At 36.5% G+C, this 27,553-nt stretch overlaps 2 long non-coding RNA genes and 1 pseudogene across 2 annotated transcripts; 1 reads left to right on the plus strand and 2 right to left on the minus strand.

Annotated features, from left to right (window-relative positions):
* Window positions 1–1,038: 1,038 nt before the first annotated feature.
* Window positions 1,039–1,155, plus strand: LOC137033209 (5S ribosomal RNA; annotated as a pseudogene).
* An 8,854-nt stretch (window positions 1,156–10,009) lies between these two features.
* On the minus strand, window positions 10,010–27,134 carry LOC137033090 (uncharacterized). Its single transcript, XR_010896811.1, has 4 exons — window positions 27,033–27,134; window positions 26,493–26,936; window positions 10,189–10,300; window positions 10,010–10,090 (listed from the first exon to the last, which is right to left on the minus strand). It is a non-coding gene; the product is annotated as an uncharacterized lncRNA (long non-coding RNA).
* On the minus strand, window positions 19,893–23,913 carry LOC137033043 (uncharacterized). Its single transcript, XR_010896796.1, has 5 exons — window positions 23,610–23,913; window positions 22,881–22,940; window positions 22,467–22,546; window positions 21,293–21,443; window positions 19,893–20,267 (listed from the first exon to the last, which is right to left on the minus strand). It is a non-coding gene; the product is annotated as an uncharacterized lncRNA (long non-coding RNA).
* Window positions 27,135–27,553: the final 419 nt, after the last annotated feature.

Raw genomic sequence — 27,553 nt, forward strand, 5'->3', positions numbered from 1 at the left:
CACACTGAGTAACTAATGATATATGTCTAAATAATAAGATGCATAAATGTACATTTAAATATTTTATTAATCATTTACTTACACTTCCTAAATGATCTTATGAACCACTGACAACTCCTAAATTACTGCTTTGTGAATAATGTAATACATAATTTAGAAATGATAAATTGATCATTAATAAAGTATGAAAATACAATTATTAAACTCTTTATAGATATGCTTATAAATCAAGAACAAAGCATTTATAGCTGTATTTATAAATGGCTTACTAATGTCTATTAATGTTTTATAAATGATAAATTAACTATTTACTAATGCTTAACTAATGCTTCATAGCGTGAGTTATTCTAAAGTGTTACCCAGTTTCCTTTTACTGCAGTAATAGTATAATGCATGTAAGCCATTTTTTTCTACATTTTTGGTTGAATTTTGAATGTGTGCATTCTTGGCAACAGAAGAGAGTCATTATTTTATATAATGTGCGGTAGAAAAAAGAAGACGAAAGTAACAGAATTGCTCAGGGCAGCTACTGGTCAGATGATCCATCTGTCATACAGTGTTATTGTTGTTGCATTCAGCGCTCATGACGCGCAAGACGCGTCGCTATGGAAACATTAAAGGCGAACGTTCTAAAATAACGGTCACCTTAAAAAAACTCACTCTGGGGGGACAGTTAGAATATTTTAAACTCACGATCGAAAGGGTTAAAAAGTCAGAAATGTGTGATAAAAAGACATAATTACCTTTTTTATTTTCTATTCATGGCAGAAATAAGCTTTCATAGACTCCACATGTAAGTGAAAAACAGAGATGCACAATCTCTTCTTTTCCCTTGTTCTGATCCAACTTCTCCTCTCCTCCATCTATTCTTCTCCCTTACTCAAATATTATTTTCTCTCTGCTCCTCTGTGTTGTTCTTCATCCACACTGAACAAATCTGATTCAAAGAGTCTTACTGTCCATGTCCATGTCCATGTAATAAAAAGAAGTTCGACTATGCTTCCAACTTTGACTGGCATCTGCTATATTCGCAATATCGCTAGCAGCCATATCACCCTGTAGCCCAAGACCGGTTGCCCACTGAAGCTAAGCAGGGCTGAGCCTGGTTAGTACCTGGATGGGAGACCTCCTGGGAAAACCAGGTAGCTGCTGGAATAGGTGTTGGTAAGGCCAGCAGGGGGTGCTCACCCTGTGGTCTGTGTGGGTCCTAACGCCCCAGTATAGTGACGGGGACACTGTACTGTAACAAGCACCGTCCTTCGGATGAGACGTTAAACCAAGGTCCTGACTCTCTGTGGTCACTAAAAATCCCATGGCACTTCTCGTAAAGAGTAGGGGTGTAACCCCGGTGTCCTGGCCAAATTCCCTCCATAGGCCCTTACCAATCACGGCCTCCCAATAATCCCCATCCATTGAATTGGCTCTTTCACTCTCTCTCCTCTCCACCTACAGCTGGTGTGTGGTGAGCGCACTGGCGCCGTTGTACTGTGGCTGCCGTCGCATCATCCAAGTGGATGCTGCACATTGGAGGTGGATGAGGAGAGACCCCTTATATGATTGTAAAGCGCTTTGGGTGTACAGTAGTACATATGAAAGCGCTATATAAATGCCTCATTCATTCATTCATTCATTCATTCGTTCATATTTCAGTGATCTGCTAATTAAAAATGCTTATTACAGTTTTTTACAGACGCTAGGACACATTTCTCAATACTTAGGTCACTTTTGCAAAACTCTTCACACAGTGAGCACAACAGAAGTCTATGTGGGCTAAACTGAGGATCAATTATCATTGTTTTGGCACAACATGCTTTCAATGACTACATCTCTCAAATTTCATGAATTATTTTCTCACTCAGACACAACAACTGCTAAAACTCTTTGTATGTACAGACCGATTTGCACATGCTTACATACTGTTTTCAAAACTGGTAAACTTATGTTCAAAACAATAACATAATACAAAACTGAATAAGACAACAATTTGCTACATTCCTACAGTAATATTTTAATGAAATATATTTTAAATCTTAAAATTAAATGCTATAAAAACAATTGAATTGTATCTGTATCAGTGGATGGTGTGTATACAAATTCTTGTATTTTGGAATTATAAAAAAATTATAAAAATAAATAAACAACATAAAATATTGACAAATTCTGCATCATGTCTGATTCATTTCAGTAACATATATTGCAGTGAATTATAAACAGAGATGTGTCCTTGTTTTTCATAAGAAAACATTGTTTAATGCTACATGTTTTTTAGGTCATTGTTTTGTGGGTGACAAAGTGTGTTTGTCGGCTGTCAACCTTTGCTAGTGTTCTGAAAGAATAAGTTGATTTGAGACCTGAATACAGTGTTTTGGTAGTTGTACTGCATTTTGAATGTGAAATCAACTGCTTTGCCAGCTGGTTAGGAGAACTGTGTGAAGAGTTTTGCAAAAGTGACCTAAGTATTGAGAAATGTGTCCTAGCATCTGTAAAAAACTGTAATTGTTTTTTTTTCTATTTTTTTTTAATACTTTTGAGCTGCTGTTGTTGCAAAAGTAGAGGTTTTATACTATATTTAATGATTGGAACATTGGGTCTTCCTTTCTGACTTGCTGTGTTTAAGCATTTGCAAATAAGATGAGAAAGATCCATGATTTTGGTATGGGGTAGGCTTATATGAAAAGAAAATGTAAGAATTTTAAAAACGTGTTAATTGACTGCATTTTGTGTGAAAACGACATGAATTGTGTTAATGGTATCACAACAGACGGATGTTGTGCTAAATGTGTTTAGAGTTTTGAAAAGGTGACTACAGAATGGACAAAAGTATGTTAACAACTGAAAAAAACTGTAACATTGAGTAGGCCTCTACTTAAGTGTTATTAGAATATTTTACAATTGATATAGATAACTGTCTACTTATATGTTATTTAATAATTATTATGGCTTTTTTACTCTAGGCCTATAACCAAAGTCAAGTGGATTGAACAATAACTATTTTTAAACAATTTAAAATTGACATTAACATATATTTGGAAACAATTTCTAAAAGTAAATCTTTAAAATCAGTGCAAACCATGCAACTGTTTAAGATAAACTTTTCTTTTAATGTTTTGTTTTGAAAAAAAAAATCCATTGCCACTATTGTTGAGATGTTTTCTAACAAAGAGAAGAAAAAGGTCTACAACTAAACAAATAACATGAATAAATAAATATATAAATAAAATGACATTTCTATTCATATTAGATGTGATGATTATAACAACAACAAAAAGATTTAAAGGTCCAGTTTTTTGTGTTTTTTTGAAGCTTTGATTGTGTTTATAGTGTGCAATATAACATGTGTTCATGTTTCGTGTGTAAAAAAACACAGTATTTTTCACATAATTTATTTATCTGTATACCGCTGTTTCCACCGTCATAAAAACGGACTGATGACTTCCTTGTTCTATGAAGTCCCTCCTTCAGAAATACGTAACGAATTCTGATTGTCCCAGCGGTTCCTGTGTTGTGATTCGACAGCAGCTTAGAGTTCCTTGCCCGGAAAGGTCACGCCTCTTACCATAACGTGTGCTGCACATAGTTTTACATGTGGATTGTTGTGGTGTTGTGCCGAATGAACACAAAAGACAGTAATTCCCGAGAGACTGAACTCTTTAATCTCCACAAGCAGTGACAGAAAATGTACAACGTTAGCACTCACTCAGAAGAGTACCTCATACGGAAAACAGCCATATACATAAACATAGTCCCCTCTTGTGGCCATTATGTGCACTGCAGTCCAATATTAACTATTGCAGTAAGGATACCACAATTATAATTTTCGGGAACGAGTTAAACATAAATTGTAACCACTGATCTCTAAGTACAGCGTCCCTGGGAAGGCCAAACAAAGGTGATTGGACTGCGGGATGAAAATAACAGTGTTTCGACGACATGGCGACAAACACACTCTACAAACGCAACTCTTGTGTATTCCTGTGGGCGGAGGTTAGTCAAAAAACTGTTTTAGTGACGTCATTAAAGAAGGAAGTAGAGGGATGTAGTCGAAACTGGCCGTTCGATGTAGGCGACTTCTGTTAAATAAAATACCTCGCTTGGCATTGAACTTTGAGCTTTAAAATTTTACAGATTTTATTTATGCTCTAACAACAACATTACACACTAATTAAAGTTTAAAAAAAATGGGATCACGAAGAACGGGACCTTTAAAGACAGCCAACAATTAAAAACTGTCAGAACAAAAACAACAACAACAAAATCTTTACAGGCCTTTATAGACATTTCACTAAAAAGCAGAAATTTAGTGGATAATTTGGTCGTAACAACCCAAAATAATGGGCCATGGTGTCACGGATCCCTTGTTCCCTGGACTCCATTTCCCATGATCCTCCTTTTTCTTCACCTGCACTCACTTCCCTCATCAGCTCCTCATCACGCATCACCTGCACCTGGACTCTATTATCATCACTCCCTTTATATAGCACTCACTCCCTGCACTCCTTGTCCGTTCTCTGTTTAAGTTAAGTGTATGTTCGGTGTTCTTTGCCTTCTGTTTATTAAAAGTATTGCTGTTATATTGGAAATATCAGCCTCATCTCTCTACCTGCATAAGTAATACATGGCACATCTTTAGCATTTAGGCTAACTGTTTGCCTGTTTGTCCTTCACCTTTTTAGTGCGTCCTGCACAACTCACAGAACCATTCCGTTTCATCAGAAGAATTGCACTGTAGGCTTACACATAAAATGTGAAACCACCTTCAACACCTGTCACATTGAATCTGCATGAAGAATACAATAAAGAGAGCAAAGTCATTATCTTAACTTCACTGTTATGTCAAGACATGTTATGTTATGTTTTTCTTGTTTCTGGATTAATTAATCGTAAATGAACGCAAGCTGCTTTTGTAATATGTGTGCAATGCTGCATCCATGCCGCTAACTGTGACTTAGGCTAATAATAACAACAGATTTGATTACTCCCTTAAACACACTATAGCTGGGCGGCGCCGCCAGCTACTTTGATAATTTCTTGCAGCTGTAGATATTTACCCAGTAAATCATCTGGACATCTGTCTCGTTTGGGAGGTCTCTCAGCCCACAGGTAGAGCAGAATTCCTCGTTTGATTCTAAGATAAAATGTAAAGTTACTTATGCATAATATTTCCTAAGTTGGTATAATTAATTAAATTACATTAAAATGCAATGATATATTGATTTGAGCAATAACCTGCTGTAAGCAGAATATCCCGTGCCATCTCTCTTCTGAGGTTTTGTATATTTTCTGCTGAAGGATTTATTTGAAATTCCTGTGGAATGACTGGAAACTGTTTCACAGTTTTCTTTATCATCTTAAAAAAATGTACAAAAAATATAGGCTATAAATATTTTGTTGAAAAAATTAAAAATTACTACTAATAAATTACTTTTACAAGGTTGGGTTTCCAGAAGTACTGATTGCTCATAATTGTTAATAATAGGCCAATTTATCGACATAATTTGAAAGCTAAACCTTTCCAATAAGGATATCAAGTGTTAATAATTCAAAATGACAAATATTTTAATTATTACTCCGTCTTTGTTTTATATGATTGGTTAAGCTTGAAATTCTGACTGACAACCGCGCTGTTTGGTAGATATAACACAAGGCGGTAATTTTCTTTGTGAATTTGCTGATGCAGCAGGCCAGCACAGCACACTCTTGCAGGGAGATTCGTCATAAAGATGAAAGGCGAAATGTATATTTGGTAAGTACACATTTCAAACACATACATACGTTTCTTGATTACCTTATGCATTTTATTGTAATGTTATTTGCAAGGTATAAACAATTTCCCGTTTAACTCGAGTTCCCGCCGAGAGTTGTGATAAAGACGCTGGTAGTTGGATATATATATATATATATATATATATATATATATATATATATATATATATATATATATATAGTTTTGTTGCAAAACGATATATCCATTTTGAGAAATGTTGGTTATTTGATATGTGGAGATGGTGTTAAGACAGACCCGAGTAAAGTGCAAGCTATAAATGATGTGCAGGAAGCCGATCTGATGGAATCTGATATGGAGACACCAAGTGCTAAGAAAATCAGATCTTTCTTGGGGAATGGTTCTCTACTACCACCATTTCATCGAGGGATGTTCAGCTAAGGCTAAGCCACTGTTCAGTCTTGTGGCTGAGCCGGCTACACCACACAAAAGAGGTAGAGGCCATAAACCGAAATTCAAGAAGGGCAATGTTAGACTGTCTCCAACTGACTGGACTGTTGAGTGCAGGGAAGCATTCAAAACTTTGAAACATGAGCTTGTGCATAGTGTCACCTTGGCCCATCCAGATTTTAATGCACCATTCATCCTCGCTGTTGATGCCTCCTTTGATGGCCTGGGAGCCGTCCTCTCACAGTTGCCTCCTGATGGTGCTGTTGCCAGACCAGTGGCATTCGCCAGCAAGACTCTATCGCACTCCCAGCTGAACTATCCAGCACATCGGCTGGAGTTTCTCGCTCTTAAATGGGCGGTCTGCGACAAGTTTAGCCACTGGCTGAAAGGACGACGTTTCACAGTCTGGACGGATAATAATCCGTTAACATACATCTTAACTAAGCCTAGGTTGGATGCATGTGAACAGAGATGGGTCTCAAAACTTGCAGCATACAGTTTTGATCTGCGCTATGTCTCTGGCCCTAAGAATGTGGTTGCAGACGCTCTAAGCAGGGAGCCATTTGTCCAGTCATGCATAGGCCATCGTCTTGTGAGCGAACCTTATGCCTCATTGCTGAACCAAGTTGGTGGAATGGTGGATGAGACCGTACAAGATGCATTTAGATTTACTGCTGCTAACTGCCAGTTAGTTGTTGATCAGTCCACAGATGATGCTGTTGTCACCCCGGCCCCCCCTCAGGGGTCCCTCTCCTTGCAGGAAGTTTCAGCTGTGCTAGAGGCACATGACTCCAGAGGTGTTAACCGAATGAGAGGCACAGGACCAGTTATTCCTTAGCTTGTCAGTATCAAACAGAATGCCTCCCAACCAAGGAGTGAACTGGTTAATCTTCAAGAACAGGACGACGTCTTGGGCAGGGTTCTCTTTTACATCCAGCGTCACAGGAGACCCACTAGACGTGAACGTGCCAGTGAGTCTCATGGAGTGATGAAAATGTTGAGACACTGGGCCAAGCTCTCCATCAAAAATGGTATGTTGTACAAAGTAAAGAAAGACAGGCAAATGAACATGGCAATCTACCAGTTTGTTGTTCCAGACTCCCTTAAGGCCCAGGTTCTTTCTGGCCTCCACGATTCAGCTGGTCATCAGGGACAGGCTCGCACACTCTCTCTTGCCAGGCAGAGGTTCTTTTGGACAGGGATGGAACATGACATCATCAGCCATGTGAGGAACTGCTTTCGCTGTGTGGTTGGGAAGACCCCAGAGCCCAATGACCGTGCTCCTCTCGAAAGCATTTGCACCTCTGAACCGATGGAGCTCGTGTGTATAGACTTTTGGACTGCTGAGCAGTCGGACAAGAAGTGTGTAGATGTTCCGGTTGTTACGGATCACTTTTCGAAGCTGTCACATGCATTCCCCTGCAAGAATCAGTCAGCGAAGCAGGTTGCCCGTCGTCTGTGGAGTGACTTCTTTTGCATATATGGTTTCCCAAAGCGCATCCATTCGGACCAGGGAGACAATTTTGAGAGCCGACTCATTAAAGAGCTCCTGGAGATGGCTGGCATCCAGAAATCGCATACCACACCATACCATCCTATGGGAAATGGAGTTGTCGAGCGATACTCTTGGGAACATGATAAGGTCCCTGCCTGCCCATTCCAAAGCCAGGTGGCCACAGATGCTTCAGTGACCCAGTGACATCCATAGAAAAAGTTGTTCACAGAAACCTCCTACTCCCGGTGAATTTCCTCCCAGCAGGAGGTCACGACATTTTGGAGTCAAGCTGCTCATCAGATAATGAAAGTGCACAAAGTGTCACTGTGGTTCCTGTTGACGTGCAGGACAGTGAGTCAAAGACACTTGAGTGGTTACTGCAAATGGATAAGACTTATGATGAGGATGCTACAGACAGCCATCCCAATTGCTCACCTGTTGTAGCTGTGAGTGCCTCTCTCTCAGAGACTGAAGTGAATATAGTCCCACATGTTATGAGTGGGATTAAACAAACATCTGTTCCATCAATATCTGCGCCGCAACCACTTTCCCCTAGACCCTGAAATGTGTGGTGTCTGAGGTAGAACCCTCCCCGCCCTCAGTGGAAAGAGCTCATTGTGTCCCCTCCCCTGATCATGCTAGTGACGCACAGCCAGGTGCATTAGCACAGGACAACGTAGTTTGCAAACAGCCACCTCCACTCTGCACTAGGGCAGGTAGACTTGTTAAGCCCCCAGCTAGACTCATTTGTGAAATGAATGAACAGGTTGTAGATGACTCAGCTTCAACAGTTGATTCTTTGTTTTCTTTTGTGAGGAACATGCTTTCTGGATAGATTGCTTGTGTATGTATATGTCTTAAGAGTGTTCACACTAGTTTATCTGAAATATTTGACAAGAATCTGCTAATAAGCAATGTTTACAATATGAGAGGTGTACACGGCATCTTTTGTGTCTTTGTTGGTATGGGGCTTAGCTACCCCTTTACTGACTTTCTCCCAGGTGGAGAGTTTCTAACTGACTTGAAACGCATTTGCTCCTAGTACGAAACAACTGTTTGGTATCTAATAAAAAAAAAAGAGATGTTTTTTTGTTTTTTTTTTACCCAATTTTGCAGGATTTAAGGGGGGTGTATGTAACATAGTTAAAAAGGTTCAGATTAAATCCTACTAAATGTGAGTATGGTACCACCTGCTGTAATAAAGTCTACCTGCAACAAATGCTAGTAATGACGAAGGATTATGGGTAATCCTCAAAGCAATGGAGGATTTCCCTTGAGGTAACGTGTCTATGAATGTCCGTGGAATAAACAATGTTAACTCACTTGAAAAGCATGTAAAAGTTAAGCTAGATTTATTTTGGTTGTATAAGGCGTTGTTGATTAATTTCGCTATGTTTTTATAAAGTCAACCATCTGGTTATGTGTTTTATAGTCATTTAAAGCTCTGTTTGAATCAGGAATTAATGCATGCAAATCAGTGTATTTAAAAGTAAGTTGCATCACTTACCACAAACATCCAGTGGATGTCCCTTATATTAAGAAATGTGATAACCCCATCAAATGCTTCAAAATTAACCTGTACAACATAACAAATATGCATGTTTATATCAATATTCAAATAATTAGATTTTTAATATTTAAGTATATCTTCACACTCACATCCTTTAAGCCTTGTCGAGCCACTTGTTCTCTTTTGCCATAGAAAATTACAAAGGTGGTGTGATGGTTTAACTGATAAATTTTCCCAGACTTGTCGTGTTCGTTAAGGACAGAGCGGATGCAACTTTCCATAACCTAAACAATTTGACAACACAACAGTATTGATACTTGCTCTTAAAATCCCTTAGCTGAATTAAATAATATCTTATTGTATAGCTATATTTATTATTTATTATATTCAGTAAAACAAACAGCATCTACACTACAAAAACTGACATGTAGAAGTTAAAGGGAGTTCAAAAATGTTTTGCAAATTGTTGCATATTGCTACCAATTCTTTCAAAGTTCTACATGTAATTTGTGTATTGTTGATTATTAGATAAGGTAAATTTAATGTAATGCAAAAATTATAATAAAGAGCACTTACTTCTCCACATAGTCTGTCATGGGGTCGCAAAGACAGAAATTCTTTATGTCTCAACGTCATGTCAAATCTGTAATGGACAGCCTTAACACGTGCTACAATCTGTTCAGTGGCTTGACATTCCCATAGTTTAGTTACCTAAATAAAAAAGATTGTTAGTAGATTCTTAGATATTATTAAATGATTTATCTACATTTTGTAAGGTCCCTTTTACCTCTTCAGCAACACCAATGCCTGTATTAACAATGTCTGTCTTGTCCTTTGTGTCACCATACTCACTTGGTGTCTTTTTTGATTTGTGTTTTAGTTTGTGACCATCACATAATTTTGGTGTTGGGACCTGTGCAAAAAAGGTTTTCAGAGGCAAGTAAGTACGAAAGAAAGATAATTTTGGAAAATGTATATTTATAGTTATTAATTGTAATATTTTAAATGTACCTTTTTATGAACATATTCTTGTGAAATGTCCTTTGCATTTATCATGCCACTGCTTTCAGTTGTTGGGGTCTGTTTTGGTTTGGGAATGTCATGTTTTTTTCTTTGTAGACACCTGCACAAAATATTGTTATTGTTGGCACACTGTTGCACACCGCTTCCGGTTCAACGCTGCTCAACGCTGCTGCCTGCTCTCTGACCTACGCTCGGAGCTTCGTGGAATTTATCCTAAATCCTTCTCTTTATTCCTATTCGCATAATATTAACTTTCTTGTTTTTCACTAGATTACTTAACCTATTGCATAGTATTACTAAACGGAACGATTTATTACTAGTAATCTACCAGCGTAATCACCTAGTGTCAGCCATAGCCCGCTAGCCTGCTAGCTACCGTCTATTTTTTTTTTTCCCTCTAAACTAACCTTCCTTGTCGATCTAATGGCGGATTTATCCGATGTATGTTATTCTGATCTGTCCTCGGCATTCACAGATCCACCATGTTCACAGATCCACCATGAGGTACAGCGTCCCGCACATCACCCTTGCCCCAGGCACCAGCAAGCGACCGAGACATCCAGCTAGCGAGTCCTGTGTGCGGTGCAGTTTTTCGGACGGCGAGGGGAGCCAGACTACTCTACAAAAACACGGTCAGTCATGTCCGACGATTATCATGTGTATTAAATGCAACATGTACAGCTTAGCTCTTTCTGTCAGCAGTGAGACTTACACATGTGATAAATGCAGGGATATTGTCAGGCTGACAGAGAGAATCTCAGAATTAAAGACACGCATCCAAACTTTAATTGAGAATGAAAGGGCCTTAGATACTGCTTTGGATGCGACTAGCCTAGTAAACACTGCACATTCGGTTCCGATTGTAGAAGCCACGCAGCAGGCTAACTGGGTGACTGTGAGGTGGCATAGTGGCAAGAACAAACACAACTCTTCCATTCCGATTAGAACATCAAACAGGTTCTCCCCACTCAGTGACGCACCCACTGAGAATCCTGTTGAAAGTGCCCTAGTTATTAGCGATTCTATTACACGGAACGTGAAAATAGAGACACCAGCCACCATAGTCACATGTTTGCCGGGGGCCAGAGCACCTGACATCAAAGCAAATTTAAAAGTGCTGGCTAATGCTAAACGTAAATATTCTAAAATCATTATCCACGTCGGCACAAATGATTTTCGACCTCGCCAGTCGGAGATCACTAAAATTAACATTAAAGAGGTGTGTGAACTTGCAAATTCAATGTCAGCAGAAGTAATTTGTTCTGGCCCTCTTCCTGGTCGTCGGAGTGATGAGATAGTTAGCAGGTTATCATCACTCAATGGCTGGCTGTCTAAGTGATGTCCGCAGAATAATATAGGTTTCATAGACAATTCGAAAAGCTTTTGGGGCAGACCTGATCTGTTGAAAAGAGATGGTATTCATCCCTCCCGGGATGGTCCTGCTCTTCTATCTAGAAATTTGGCAAATAGTCTTAGAGCTGAAACATGACAAACCAGGGCCCAGATCAGGACGCAGAGAAACTGGCTAAACCGGCCGTCTGCTAGCTGCCTCACGTCACAGAACTCAAATAATTCACAGCACATGGAAACTCTTTCACCTAGATATTATCACATAGAGACTGTGTCTGTACCTCGAACTAGTAAATACAAAAAACTTCCGAAACCTTTTAAGGGTAAAAATTGATGTTCAAAAAATGAAAATCACAGATAAATCAGATAAACAATTGATAAAGCTTGGGTTACTGAATATTAGATCTATTTCTTCAAAAGCACTTTTTGTAAATGAAATTATCAAAGACAATAAACTAGACTTGCTGTGTTTGACAGAAACCTGGCTAAAACCAGACGATTACATTATTTTAAATGAGTCTAGTCCTCAAGGTTATGACTATCGACACAATCCTCGACAGAAAGGCAAAGGGGGAGGTGTTGCTGTAATTTATAGTAATATATTCAGAATCATTCAAAAGAATTTCAAATATAATTCCTTTGAAGTGATGGTGCTTTATGTAACATTATGTAAGTTGACATTTGTGCTGGCTACTGTATACAGGCCACCAGGGCACCATACTGACTTTATCAAAGAATTTGCTGATTTTCTATCAGAGTTAGACTGGCTGCGGATAAAGTCCTTGTTGTGGGTGATTTTAATATCCATGTAGATAATAATAAAGACATTGGCATTTACAGACATTTTAAACTCTATTGGAGTTAGACAACACGTGTCAGGACCCACTCATTGTCGTAATCATACCTTAGATCTAATACTGTCGCATGGAATTGATATTGATGCTGTTGAAATTCTACAGCAGAGCGATGATATATCAGATCATTATTTAGTCTCGTGTATAATACAGTTAGCCAAGGCTACAAAACCACCACCCAGAAATAAATATGGTTGAACCATCACTTCTACCACTAAAGATTGCTTTATAAATAATCTCCCCGAGCAATTTCATCGCCTTAGTATACCTGACAACTTAGAAGAACTCGATGCTGCAACAGAAACTATTGGCTCTCTCTTTTCCAGCACATTAGATGCAGTCGCTCCTTTACGTCTAAAGAAGATTAAGGAAACTAATCCAACGCCGTGGTATGATGAGCACACTCGGGCTCTAAAACGAGCTGTAAGAAAAGCTGAACGTAGTTGGAAGAAAACAAAACTAGAAGTTTTTCGCCCTTTGTGGAAAGAAAAAATGATTGAGTACAGAACGGCTATAAGAAATGCTAGATCTACTTATTTTTCAAATCTCTTAATAGAAAACAAACATAATCCTAGGTATTTATTTGACACAGTGGCTAAATTAACTAGAAACAGAGATTCAACTGCTGACGTTTCCAAAGAGCACAGCAGTAATGACTTTATGAACTTCTTTACTTGCAAGATTGACAATATTAGAGAAAATTAAAAACATGCAACCGTCTACAGTTTCGCTTCAGGCAGTGCACTGTAGTGTCCCTGAGGTAAAACTAGAATCATTTGCCGCTATAGGAGAGGAAGAATTATCTAAACTTATCAAATCATCAAAATCAACGACATGTATGTTAGACCCAATGCCGACTAAACTACTGAAAGAATTGCTTCCAGAGGTCATAGGTCCACTTCTTGAAATAATTAATTCATCTTTAACACTAGGATACGTGCCAAAAACTTTTAAGCAGGCTATTATTAAACCTCTTATTAAAAAACCTCAACTAGATCCGAGAGATTTAGTAAATTACAGGCCAATCTCAAATCTACCTTTTCTGTCAAAGATACTAGAAAAGGCAGTTTCAACACAACTGTGCTCCTTTTTAGAAAGAAATAATATCTGTGAGGATTTCCAGTCAGGATTTAGACCAAACCATAGTACTGAGACTGCTCTCGTTAGAGTTACAAACGATCTACTCTTATCATCCGATCGTGGCTGTATCTCTTTATTAGTGTTACTGGATCTTAGTGCTGCATTTGACACTATCGATCACAACATTCTTTTAAAAAGACTTGAAAACTATATTGGCATTAGTGGAATTGCTTTTGCATGGTTCAAATCTTACTTATCTGACCGTTATAAGTCTGTAGTAGTTAATGAAGAGATGTCATATCGATCACAAGTTCAATATGGAGTACTACAAGGCTCAGTACTAGGACCGTTGCTTTTCACTCTGTACATGCTTAGGAGAGATAATTAGGAGGCATGGTGTTAGTTTTCACTGCTACACTGACGATACTCAGCTCTATATTTCCTCGCGCCCTGACGAAACCTACAAATTCACAAAACTAACAGAATGCATAGCTGACATTAAAAAATGGATGACAAGAAATTATTAAATTCAGAAAAAACTGATATCCTAATCTTTGGACCAAAAACTTCCTCAGGAAAAAACCTTGAATACTCTAACACTTGACGGGTGCTCCATTAAATCTTTGTCCTAAGTTAGGAACCTGGGTGTGCTCTTTGATACCAATCTTTCATTTGAAAGTCATGTTTCTAGTATCTGTAAAACCGCCTTCTTCCATCTAAAAAATATATCTAAATTACGACATATGCTCTCAATGACAAATGCGGAACAGTTGGTTCATGCATTCATGACCTCAAGACTAGATTACTGTAACGCACTACTGGGTGGTTGTTCTGCTCGGCTTTTAAACAAACTACAGTTGGTCCAAAATGCGGCAGCTAGAGTTCTTACTAGAACCAGAAAGTATGACCATATTAGCCCAGTTCTGTCAACATTACATTGGCTCCCTATTAAACATCGTATAGATTTTAAAATCTTGCTACTTACTTATAAAGCTCTAAATGGTTTAGCTCCCCAATATCTAAGCGAGGTCTTGGTGCATTATAGTCCTTCACCTCTATTGCGATCTCAGAATTCAGGCCAGTTGATAATACCCAGAATAACAAAATCAACTGAAGGCGGCAGATCCTTTTCCTATTTAGCACCTAAACTCTGGAACAATCTTCCTAGCATTGTTCGGGAAGCAGACACACTCTGTCAGTTTAAATCTAAAATAAAAACAAATCTCTTTACTCTTGCATACACATAACACATTATCAATACATTAACATTTTTTTCAAATCCGTTAAAGGATTGTTACGCTGCAATAATTAGGTCGGCCGGAACCGAGAACATTTCCTATAACACTAGATATACCTGTACATCAGAATAAGAATGCCAACTACGCTAATATCAGTCTCTCTGCTTATCCTGAGGTTTGCCGGGTGCTGGATCCAGGCCGTATACAGATCAGATGGAGAACCTGTGTCTGGACCTGACTACAACGTAGCCCAGGAGACAATGGGCCTACAGATCCAGTTCTGGCTGCATCTATAATTCAGATTATACTCTGTATCCGCTTACATATATTTATATATAATCTATTTTTAATCTCTATAATAAAAATGTATAATTCAGATTTTGATCTCCATATCCATTTACATATATTATATATATCTTCCAAGGGTTTTTTTTCCCTCCTAGGACTTTTTTCCCAGTGTTAACATGCTGGGTTTTTCTCCTAGGGTTTTTTTTCCACCCCTGGGAGTCAGCCGACATTGGCTTAATGTAGCACCATCTTGTATATGTTACATATTACCAGGCCTGCTTGTACAGCTTATTTTTAACCACTTCTCTTTTTCTGTGCTTCTAATATGTAAAGCTGCTTTGAAACAATTACCAATTGTAAAAAGCGCTATATAAATAAATTTGACTTGACTTGACTTGACTTAGTTTATTGGAGCATTTCAAAGGGCAAATTTTGTTCCATACCTTTGAATGAAGAAAAACTTTAAATTTAGTTGGTGTTTGTGGCACATGTCTATAAGTTTGGTCCCCTGTTTTTGATTCTGTCTTTTTTTCTGGATTCTTTTTTAGTTCATGGATTGAGTTACTGTGGTTGTCAATTGTTGGAGGAACCTCCATCACCTCAAAGTCACACTCAGTGTCTGTCTGTCCCCAGTCATTGATCTCCTCAGACTCCTCTCTATCCATTTCTGTTTCATCTTTTTCCAAAATCTCTGTCTGCATACTTTTGGTTTCATTTTCCTGTTTCTTTAAACACATTGGTTGTAACATAGTTCTTATATTTCTCCTCTCATACATCCATATAATAAAAAGCCATTGCCTGTTTTTTTGTGTTTCTTTTTTATAGTCAACTTTGTTTGTAATGGTCCGACTGGACTTCTATGTAGTCCTTTTATACATTTCTAAGTAGCAGTAGAAGATTCTGATCACAAAATTAGAAAATTGGCAATGGCATGTGGCTGGTTTGTGTATACTTTACAGGTGTTCATTGTTGTGATGTCAGCAAAGAAAAAAGAAAATTATATATTTATTATATATTAATAAGAAAATTATATATATATTAAAAATTATATATTATATCATTTTAATGTGTTATATAAAACTTTGTGAAAGGTCTTTTTTCACATTTTTCTGAAAAAGCTTTTTTACCAATGTCTTTAGAAATTGTCAGAAATGTATTGGTATGCCATGAATATTGAAATGTACAAATGGGACACAACAATATAATTGTTGGGAAATTATAGGATGACATAGACCTGCTTAAAACTGCTTTTTCATGTAAACAGCCTATTTACTAATTCCATTCTAATACTTTACGAATATTAATAGAGCATGCCATACATGTAGTATTCTGGATGCAAAATCCATCACAGAGGTTGATGGCAAGAATCTCACACACACGAGCAACAACGGATCAATAACATAAGGTTGTATAATGTTAGTACTAACATTAGTAAACGTACTAACAGTAGTACTAACGTTAGTAAAAAAATAAATAAATATGAAATTAAATTAAATATGTTAATAAAGCGTGCAAGGGCAAAAACGAGTGTATTTCGCTTGATTTTACATTAACTGACATAAATTTATTACAGACTAATATTCAGGACCAAAACTATCAGTCAGCATCAGCAAGTGTGCATCGGGTCTGCATCAGTTCAGCATCTTGTTAGATAACCAGCACAGATCCCTTATTTTAAAAGTGCTCATGTCAAGCGAAAATGTTGGGAATGAGTGTTTTAAAGAGCAGTCTTGATTATGGCCTCCATTGCAGGTATTAAAGGTGGAAAAGTGAACAGTCGTCCATTTTTAAAACGTATAACAGCCAATCAGATGACTTGAACAAAGGATAGTGTCCAATAGCGAGGGAAAGAGGGTAAACATCACCTGATGCTGTGTAAAAGTGCATTTATTTTAAATTGGCCTTAATGAAATGACATGTTACTGTTCTACCACCCCATGTAATTACCAAATTGTATAGTAGTTTAATGACCGCTGTAAAAATACCGTATCTCAGCAAACACAACATACATTTTATGGTAAAATATGCCAAATTGTAAAATGTACAAATTAATGTAAGATGATCCAAACTATATTTTTCAAATTTAAACAAAGAGAACTATTTACAGTTATAAATTTGGAAAAGCCTTTCCATAAAAGTGAAATGTAATCGCAGAACCAAAATTTGCATCAAGCAGTGCTGGAAGAATAATGACTTGTTATTACAAAATATATCTTGTTAATATAAATTAAATGTTTAGAAGCAGAGAAGTTGAATTCCTGTGTGAATAGCACTTTAGAGATCACATTTATGGAAAATACCATGTAATCTCAGTGAACTTTTATTGTTTGCATAAAGATATTTGAAAATAAATTAACAACGAAGACCGTGAAACCTCAAGCTATGTTCCACTGTATCAAATGCCTTGTCAAAGCCTTAAAAAAAAAAAAGTTATTGGTGAGAAATATGCATGAATACAGTAGTCAACATTTGAAGTCAATCAAAAAAGTCAGGACAACTTTGATGAAATTATTTGATCCACTTCAAATGTTGACTACTGTATATTACAGGGGTAGTAACATCATCAGGGGTCTCATTTATAAAACTGTGCGTAGGATCCCTACTAAAAGTGTACGTACGCGCAAAAGCTAGATTCTGCGTACGCACAAAACAAATCAGATTTATAAAACCATGCGTACGCCAGAACCGGCGCACAAATCCCTTTATAAATCCCAGTCAGCGGAAGATTGTGCGTACGTGCATCTCCACCCTGTCTCCTCCCCGAAATAACCATAAATGGAGCTTACAACGCCTAGTTTTACTATGCATAACCTCATCTGCATATCATTTCCATACACGTTCCCAACCACGTGACACCATGGTTAACACCGTCAAAGGTACAAGACATTGGAAAATATTAGATATGGACTATAAATGCCATTTGTGCCACACATTATATTGATAAAGATCATCCAATATCCTCTTTTAGAATAAATATATCAAAATATCCATAAAAACAAAATTGTATAAAATACTTCAGATAAAGGTTTTAGGATAGTTGATTTATTCATTTCCACTGGCCAGATAGTATTTTAATAGTTTTAAACAATTCAAATCAAATTTATGCAGTTTTGCTGATAAGGTGAACATATCTTTTAGGAAGATTATAGGCTATTTTTAGTGGAAACAGATCGGACTACTTATTTATTGCAGTGTAAATACAATTGTCTGACTCGGCGCGTCACTGACAAAGTATTTTAAAAAGAAAACATGCAAATCTTACCGTTTTCCTCAAAATATATCCTTCAAATGGTAATTGTTTGAAGATGACATGCAGCTGTGGCTGTACAGTAAGATATTATCTTTTGACCTATTCAAACTGGACAACGGACCGTTCGACCACCGAATCCAGCAGTGTCTTCCATAATATCTAAGTTAAGTGTGCATCACTGATCGTCATTCTCGAAAAAATATTTTGTCATAACATCTGCAGTTTAGTTTAAAGAGGAATTATTGTGCTTCCAGCGCTCCTCGCTGTCATAAAACAGCGTGTCACTGGAAAAGTGATCGAAAGTAGCACATCTACTATCTCAATTCATATCACTTTGTCTACGCACGGCTCAAAGTTTGCTTAAAGGTGCGCACATTCTCCCGTCAAGTTTGTTTTTATAGATCACAACCTTTGCGCGGGAACTGGCGTACGCACACTGTAAAAAATTGACTGTAAAATTTACAGTAACTTACTGGCAACTTTGGTTGCCAGCAATACTGTAAAATTTCCAAGAGTACTGTAAATCATTAACTAAAATTGTACTGTAAAAAAAACACAGCACACTGTATATACGCTGTACATTTCTTACAGCTGTAACTAAAATTAAAGTTGAAATAATTATGAATGCAAGTGAAATTACAAGAGCAACAATGAACTTACATGTACTGCTATACATTTTACAGTAAATTAGAGCATTTGATGTGGAATTCAATTCACTATTTGTTTGCTGTAAGTTAAAGCATTTTTGTCAAATAAAACTCACAATAACAGGTTCAGTAACATAACAAATTTATTGTAATGGCTATTTAACACAACCAGATTCCAAAAAATGTATCTGGAGAAACAAAGGGAAAAAAAAGAAAAAAAAAAAAAAAGAAAGGAGATTGCACATTACATGTAAGGCTTTAGCCTTGGAAAAAACCTCGGAGAACAGCAACACTTAAAGGGATAGTTCACCCAAAAATGAAATTGTATGTTTATCTGCTTACCCCCAGTGCATCCAAGATGTAGGTGAATCTGTTTCTTCAGTCGAACGCAAATTATGATTTTTAACTGCAACCGCTGCCCTCTGTCATTCAAATCATTGCAGTAGATGGGAACTTCATCTATAAGAGTGAATAAACCTTGCTTAGACAAATCCAAATGAAACCCTGCGGCTCGTGACGACACATTGATGTCCTAAGAGACGAAACGATCGGTTTGTGCGAGAAACTGAACATTATTTATATAATTTTTTACCTCTAATACACCACTATGTCCAACTTCGTTCAGCATCCTGTTAGTGAGGTCAAAAAACGCGTTGTGATGACGGAAGTGATGTCTCGCCCATATACTTCAATGAGCGCGAGACATCACTTCCGTTGTCAGAGCGCGATCAGACCTCACTAGCCGGAAGCTGAACGAAGTTGGACATAGTGGTGTATTAGAGGTAAAAAATTATATAAATACTGTTCGGTTTCTCGCACAAACCGATCGTTTCGTCTCTTAGGACATCAATGTGCCGTCACGAGCCGCAGGGTTTCATTTGGATTTGTCTATGGAAGTTTTATTTACTGTTATAGTTGAAGTTCCCATCTACTGCTATTATTTGACTGACAGACGGCAGCGGTTGCAGTTAAAAATCCTAATTTGCGTTCAACTGAAGAAACAAAGTCACCTACATCTTGGATGCCCTGGGGGTCAGCAGATAAACATCAAATTTTCATTTTTGGGTGAACTATGCCTTTAAATATTAACTATGCAGTGCACACATTCCTAAAGTGTTCTAAAGTCATAAACTAAAGACATGGTCTGAATTGTGCCTACCTTAAAGACAAAAATATGAACTTGGAAATCGGGTCAGTCTCTGGTATCAATTCTGTTGGAATACTTTAAATGACAAGCCATTTAAAGTCCATTAGTTTATGTAACAGTGTGCATACATGTGGGTTCATTCCATGCATTTTCTTGTCTCGCTTTCCAGCAGCAACTTTTGATCCAGTTTCCGGGTTGATGCCCACAAGTCCTCTGTGGAAAAAAAAACAAAAAAAAAACACACACAACATCTAATTATCAAAAACATTATAGACTGAAAAATAAAATACAAAATTAATCAGACAATTCAAATTACATTTAATATCAATGAAGAGTTAGGGTCATATTTAATTTTATCAGAAATTAATGTAAAAATATTTAGCCTTCAATGTTTACAATAAATAAAATGTACAGATTATATTATTTATAATTTCTAAAAAAAATGGCTATAGAACATGTAAATCATTGCACACTGCAATCCACTGCATCTAGTGCATTGTCTAAAGGAAGACTGCAGTGATTATACAGCTGTTAAATGATCTCCTTAAGAGATTTAAGATAAGGTAGTTGTACTGTATTGGAAGTGCAACCACATTTTGTAAAATGCAATAAAATCAAGAATCTGTGATGTCAATACTCTTTCAACTTTAACTGGAAAAAAAAAAAGTACAAAGAAAATATTTCCAAAATTTTCACTGACCAACTTGTTTGTATTTAATAAACAAACAAGTTTAGATATTGATGGCTGCAACACACTCTAAAAAAGTTGGGACAACATTGGAAATTATAGAATTGTTATTCTTTTTAATTATCTTTCATTGTTATTTTAGTCATTATAATTTATTTCATTTTTATATGGTTTTTGCATTGTTTGTAGTATTTGAATTATTTGCATATTTATAATAGATTATTTGCTACAGTTGTGCTATACTTAACTGCTATACTCTTGGCATTCTACTGCTTCAAAAGCAACTTGAAGCATCTGCTTGTGCTCGTCTAGTTTTTAATCCAGATGCACCTTGCAATTTTTAGGAACATGCAGTGAATAAAATAATTCTCTATTCAGTATGTGGTTAGCAATTTTTTGTTGTTCATTTGAAAACTTTTCCATAAAATATCTAATTCTGATAAACTATCCTAAATTGAAAACCTAAAACAAAGTAAAAAAAAAAAAAAAAAAAAAAAAAAAAAGTGAAAGTAACAATAAATATTGAGTAAGATTTTATGCTCTGAAATACCTCTGAATGAATTCCAGCGTGCATGCAGCATCATCCTGATAAGCAAGATTCAAGTTGTAATACTGTAGGTCGCAAACAATGCTGCCAGACACTCAACAAATGCCTCTGAAAATGGGCCCAGGACAACTTCCCTCTCGACGGATGGATTCACCTATAAAAAATAAAATAAGAATATGGCAGGGCATAGATTAATAATTGTTGTATAGCTCATGTTAAAGGGATAGTCTGAAAAGAATTAAATGAAGTGAAAATTACCATGATTACCATCACGCTATCCTAGGAGTAAATTACTTTCTTCTTTCAGACAAATACAATCAGAGTTACATAAAATAAAATAAAAAGTCCTAGCTCTTCTCAGCTTTATTATGGTAATGAATGACAGGCAAGATTTTGAAGCCCAAAAAGTGCATCCATCGATCATAAAAGTACTCCACAGTGCTCAGGCCTTCCGAAGTAAAGCGATGCATTTGTTTAAGAAAAATATCCATATTTAAAACCATATCAATTAAAATATCTACTTTTCAGCATATTTATGGTGAAAGAGTGAACTCCGACCTAATGTAACGAAGAACATGGAAGCGCAGAGGATATAGCAAAAAATAACAAAAAAACTCAAATTAGAAGTCTAAAACTAGAATTTTTAAAGACAAATTTCTGAGGATTTTGATATAAGGGAAGACCTTGAGTTTGTTACACAGCCCTATTTGTTACGAGAGGCATTAAAGCTTAAACTACTCCTACGTCATACATCATGTAGGGAGTTACTTTCTTTTGGCTAAGTCAAATAGTTCAACAATGTATATTTTTCTTACAAACACATTGCTTCGCTTCAGAGGGTCTTTATTTACCCCCTGGAATTACTTTTTTACTGGATTACTTTTATGATGGATGATGCACTTTTTAAGAGCTTTAAAATCTCATCATCCCTTCACTGCCATTTTAAAACTTGGAAGAGCCAGGACATTCTTTAAAACAACTGACTGTATTTGTCTGAAAGAAAAAAGTCATATACACCTGGGATGGCTTGTGGGTGAGTAAATCATGATGTAATTTTTAATTTTTAGACAGACACTATACACTATGGGACTTATAATGAAGACTAATGTTACGAATAAGGACTTTTGTTAAAGGGATAGTTCACCCAAAAATGAAAATTTGATGTTTATCTGCTTACCCCCAGGGCATCCAAGATGTAGGTGACTTTGTTTCTTCAGTTGAACACGAATGATGATTTTTAACTCCAACCGTTGCCATCTGTCAGTCAAATAATGGGAGTAAATGGTCACACAATTTAAAAGAGTCAATAAACACGCTCAGACAAATCCAAATCAAACCCTGTGGCTTGTGATGGCACATTAATGTCCCAAGACACAAAACAATCGGTTTGTGTGAGAAACCGAACGGTATTTATATCATTTTTTTACCTCTAATACACCACTATGTCCAACTGCATTCAGCAATCACTTAGTGAGGTCTGATCGCACTCTGACAACGGTAGTGATGTCTCGCGCTTATACTTCAATGAGAGCTAGACATCACTGCCGTTTTTATGTGTCCATGATACATGTGATGCAAATGTAGATCTCACCTTAAATGTCCTGTTGCAACCAAATGGGCACCGGATCTCCAGACCTGATTGAATATGGCTCTTTAAATGACACAAAAGCTATGTTAGGGCCCCACATTGAACTTCACAAAAGTCTACATGGCATTTAAATGTTTTATCACACATCTGTGCCTGATGCTCTTTAGCAGCAGACTGGTGATGTTCCCTGTGATTTCTGTATATGTGGGACTTCAATGAAGAAAACAGTGAAAATATGTGGGCAATCATGTACAGCACATCTAAAACCTGATTTAGGCACATTTCTATGCAATTTCTCATGCGGCACAAAACTCAGGATAGTACTGATCTCATTATTACAAAAGTGACAAACATTTTCAACTTTAAAAAAATATAGACTTCACAAGCTAATAAATGCACAGCAATAAAGCATGTGCACTGCAAACTAACGTTAGTCAAGTTAAACACTAACTGCATCAAACCTACACAATCAAGTTAAAAGCTTAAAACGTTTAAAAGCTTACATGTCTACTATCAACAACAATGTAAAAGATTTTATATACCGAGCAGTTATCAAAAATTTTATAGTAAAATGACAGCAACACTTTAATGGTGAAGAAAATATAGACAGCTAATCGTTAATCTGTGACGACTCATCAAGCATCATACTCATCATAAAATTGGACAAATAATCTAGATTATACATTTTGCAATGTGGATGTAAAAGGATTCCATATTGTAGATGTAACACACCTGAACTCGCTCTCATTAGAGATCGTCCTCCTCCTCCGGTAACCGTAGAGCACGAGGTGAGCGCGAGAGGTGAGCGCGAAAATTGAGTGTGCTGGTGATGATGACGAAAGCGAGTGGAAAGTCCCAACTTCTTTTTTGGTGTTTATTGGCGGTTGGCAACCTAGCTTATTGGTGCATTATCGCCACCAACTGGAATGGAATATGGATCAAGTTGTTTGCTTTTATAATTTATATTTAGTTAAATTAAAGGTAGGCACAGTTAAATTACATTAATTTATACAAATATAAATAAACATAAAAACCAAGCAATGGAAAGTCCCAACTCCCAAGATGTCCACTGAAGATGACGAAAACTTTTGCAACTGTTTTTTTTCTTCTTCTTAAAAAAGCATTACTGCAGAAGTCATAGGAACATTCAATAACAGTGATCTACCTTAAAAAAAACAAAAAAAAAAAACAAAACAAAAACACAGTATCTTATTGGACCTCTAAAATTCACAGCAATTATGCATGCTCGCATGCTCCCACGTGGCAAAAATACAGTTATGCTGTAAAATTAAAAAAACAGTCGTCTACTGTAAATATTTACTGTAAAAACTACAGCAATTTTTAACAGTGCACGCTTCCAGCCCCGTTTTGTGCGTACGCACGCTTTATAAATGAGACCCCAGGTCACATAACAGAAATTGAAATAATTTTGAATATATGTGGAAAAAAAACATCAATACAGTCATACAATGCATTGTAAGCAAGCAAACTGTGTAAGATAAGTGTGTGTAGTAAAAAAAATGTGTGAACAAAGCCTATTTAAAGTTGTGTAAAGTCATTGGGTCAGGAATCTATATATACAATATTGTAATATATGTGTAATATATAATAATATTGCGATCTCAGAATTTAGGCCAGTTGATAATACCCAGAATATCAAAATCAACTGAAGGCGGCAGATCATTTTCCTATTTAGCACCTAAACTCTGGAACAATCTTCCTAGCATTGTTCGGGAAGCAGACACACTCTGTCAGTTTAAATCTAGACTAAAAACACATCTCTTTGCTCTTGCATACACATAACACATTATCAATACATTAACATTTTTCAAATCCGTTAAAGGATTGTTACGCTGCAATAATTAGGTCGGCCGGAACCGAGAACATTTCCTATAACACTAGATATACCTGTACATCAGAATAAGAATGGCATCTACGCTAATATCTGTCTCTCTGCTTATCCTGAGGTTTGCCGGGTGCTGGATCCAGGCCGTATCCAGATCAGATGGAGAACTTGTGTCTGGACCTGACTACAACGTAGCCCAGGAGACAATGGGCCAACAGATCCAGTTCTGGCTGCATCTATAATTCAGATTTTTAATCCCCGTATCCGCTTACATATATTTATATATAATCGATTTTTAATCTCTATAATAAAAATGTACAATTCAGATTTTGATCTCCATATACATTTACATATATATATCTTCCAAGGGGTTTTTTCCCTCCTAGGACTTTTTTCCCAGTGCTAGCACGCTGGGTTTTTCTCCTAGGGGTTTTTTTCCACCCCTGGAAGTCAGCCGACATTGGCTTAATGTAGCACCATCTTGTATATGTTACATATTACCACGCTTGTTTGTACAGTTTTAACCACTTCCCTTTTTTTCTGTGCTTCTAATATGTAAAGCTGCTTTGAAACAATTACCAATTGTAAAAGCGCTATATAAATAAATTTGACTTGACTTTACTTGACTAATATATGTGTAATATATATACACTACATTTTTTTTTTTATTAACCAGAAATATACAATAATAAACCAGAATTTACATATTAATGCACAGAAAACAAAACATGCCAGAGTGTACAAACCATTGATTGATTCATCAAAAAACTGAATATTCTTTAAAAATATGACAAGTCTTCCTTGCTTTTTTATTTATAATGTTCTCCAAACTGGTGCAGTAGTCTTTTGTCTCCTGAAGAAAATGAATAAAATTTGGCTTGGATCCTGATCATTTCTTCTTCTGAATATGAAATTTTTCCAAAATAATAAACAGTTTAACAATAAAATTAAAATTATTATTATTATTATTATTTTATGTGCAACAGGTATGTGTTAACATATCACTACTGGTGTGACATCATCGGGTCACATGACCAGGAAGTTATATAGAATGTCACAATTGTACAACAAATGTACTTTTTTTTTTTTTTTTCTCAAATATAAGTTGTTTATCATATGCTGCATGTATTTATAAATACATTGTATGTGATTTCAGCTCTTTAGATAAAACTACCACAAAGGTAAATATATTTATTTCAATATGACATTCACTTTACTTACATATTGATAGATTTTATGTTGGTCTCAGCATTGAAAGTATGTGGACTGAGGCTCCCTTTTTTCTCTGTCAAAGCTGTATACTATGTTCTAACATATGGTTTTCTATGTACCAGAACCATTTCCATATAAAGCTCTACTACAGGGATGGACAACTCCGGTCCTGGAGGGCCAGTGTCCTGCAAAGTTTCTCCATCCCTGATAAAAACTCACTTGCCTATAACTTTCTACTAATCCTACAGACCTTGATTAGCTGGTTCAGGTGTGTTTGATTAGGGTTGGAGCTAAACTCTGCTGGACATATTCTCTTTCTCATTGGCTGAAACGAATGTCTAACGAATGTCCAACATAAAACCAACTTTACCGCACCCTACAAAGTCATCTTTCTGACACGGGTCAAAACAGGCATATGAACAGAAGGATAAATCCCACAGAACACCTCTTCTACAAATGAGATGAAATACATAAAAATAAAATATAATTTAAAAAATAACTATACATAAATTAACTAGAAAACATTTAATCAATATAAGAAAAGGAACAATGCTTACTTCAGATTGAGCATAAAACTCAAGTTTCTCAATCAAGACAAGTGAATGTTTGGAGCCATAAGCCATGCTTATTTCCTCCATTATAAATCTAACTTCTTCTACTCTCTACAACGATTTTATACCAGAGAGTATAGCTCCTTGTTGCCCCCTCATGGTGTGTAGTACAATTACAAAAAAAAAAAAAAAAATGATGATGAATGTTCATTCACGGCAGTGCAGGAATCAATGTCCATGAAAGCCAACGTCCAAGAATCCAAAAGTTCCCCAGAGCAAACTGTACTCCTTAGTGTCAATACCATTCCAAGCAAACTAGAAAGTCTTTAAATTCCCATATGTGGCATGATCCGGTCCAAAGATCCACAACAGTTGAACATAGTTCATAGCCTCTAAACCCACTTCAAAGTCATCTTTCTAACACGGGTCAAAACAGAATGTGAAGTCCTTCTACAAATTAGATGAAATACATCACATTAGAAAAATAACTGTGCATAAATTAACCAGAAAACTTTCAATCAATATAAGAAAAGAAACAATCCTTACTTCAGATTGAGCATAAAACTCAAGTTTCTCAATCAAGACAAGAAAATATGTGGAACCAAAGGCCATGCTTATTCCCTCCGTTACAAATCTAACTTCTTTCTTCTTCTTCTTCTTAATTTATAAGGGTTTGGCAGACCAGCTTTTCGGTGCATTACCGCCACCAACTGAACTGGAGTGTGGAGCATTTGTTTTTATATTCTATGCAGTTTATGAGAACAAGTTCAACTGTTTCTGGTTCATTACACTTATTGCCCTTCCCTGTAGGATGTTTATTGATTTTATGTAAACTATAATTTAACCCTGTATGTCCTTTGCAAAGTCTAAAAATCAATGATGATTCTTTCCTTCTTAATATTGAATTCCAATCTCCTTTTCCCACTTTTTTTCTGAATTTGAAACAGGTGTCTCCCCTTCATCTCTCTTTCGTTGGGCTTCTGCCAGATGTCATGTGCTGCCTTTTGAATACATGTATTTGCTTCTAATTTACTCATATCAATGTGAATCTCTACATTTCTGCTTTT

The sequence above is a fragment of the Chanodichthys erythropterus genome, chromosome 12 (assembly GCF_024489055.1).
Source record: "Chanodichthys erythropterus isolate Z2021 chromosome 12, ASM2448905v1, whole genome shotgun sequence".
Classification (NCBI taxonomy): domain Eukaryota; kingdom Metazoa; phylum Chordata; class Actinopteri; order Cypriniformes; family Xenocyprididae; genus Chanodichthys; species Chanodichthys erythropterus.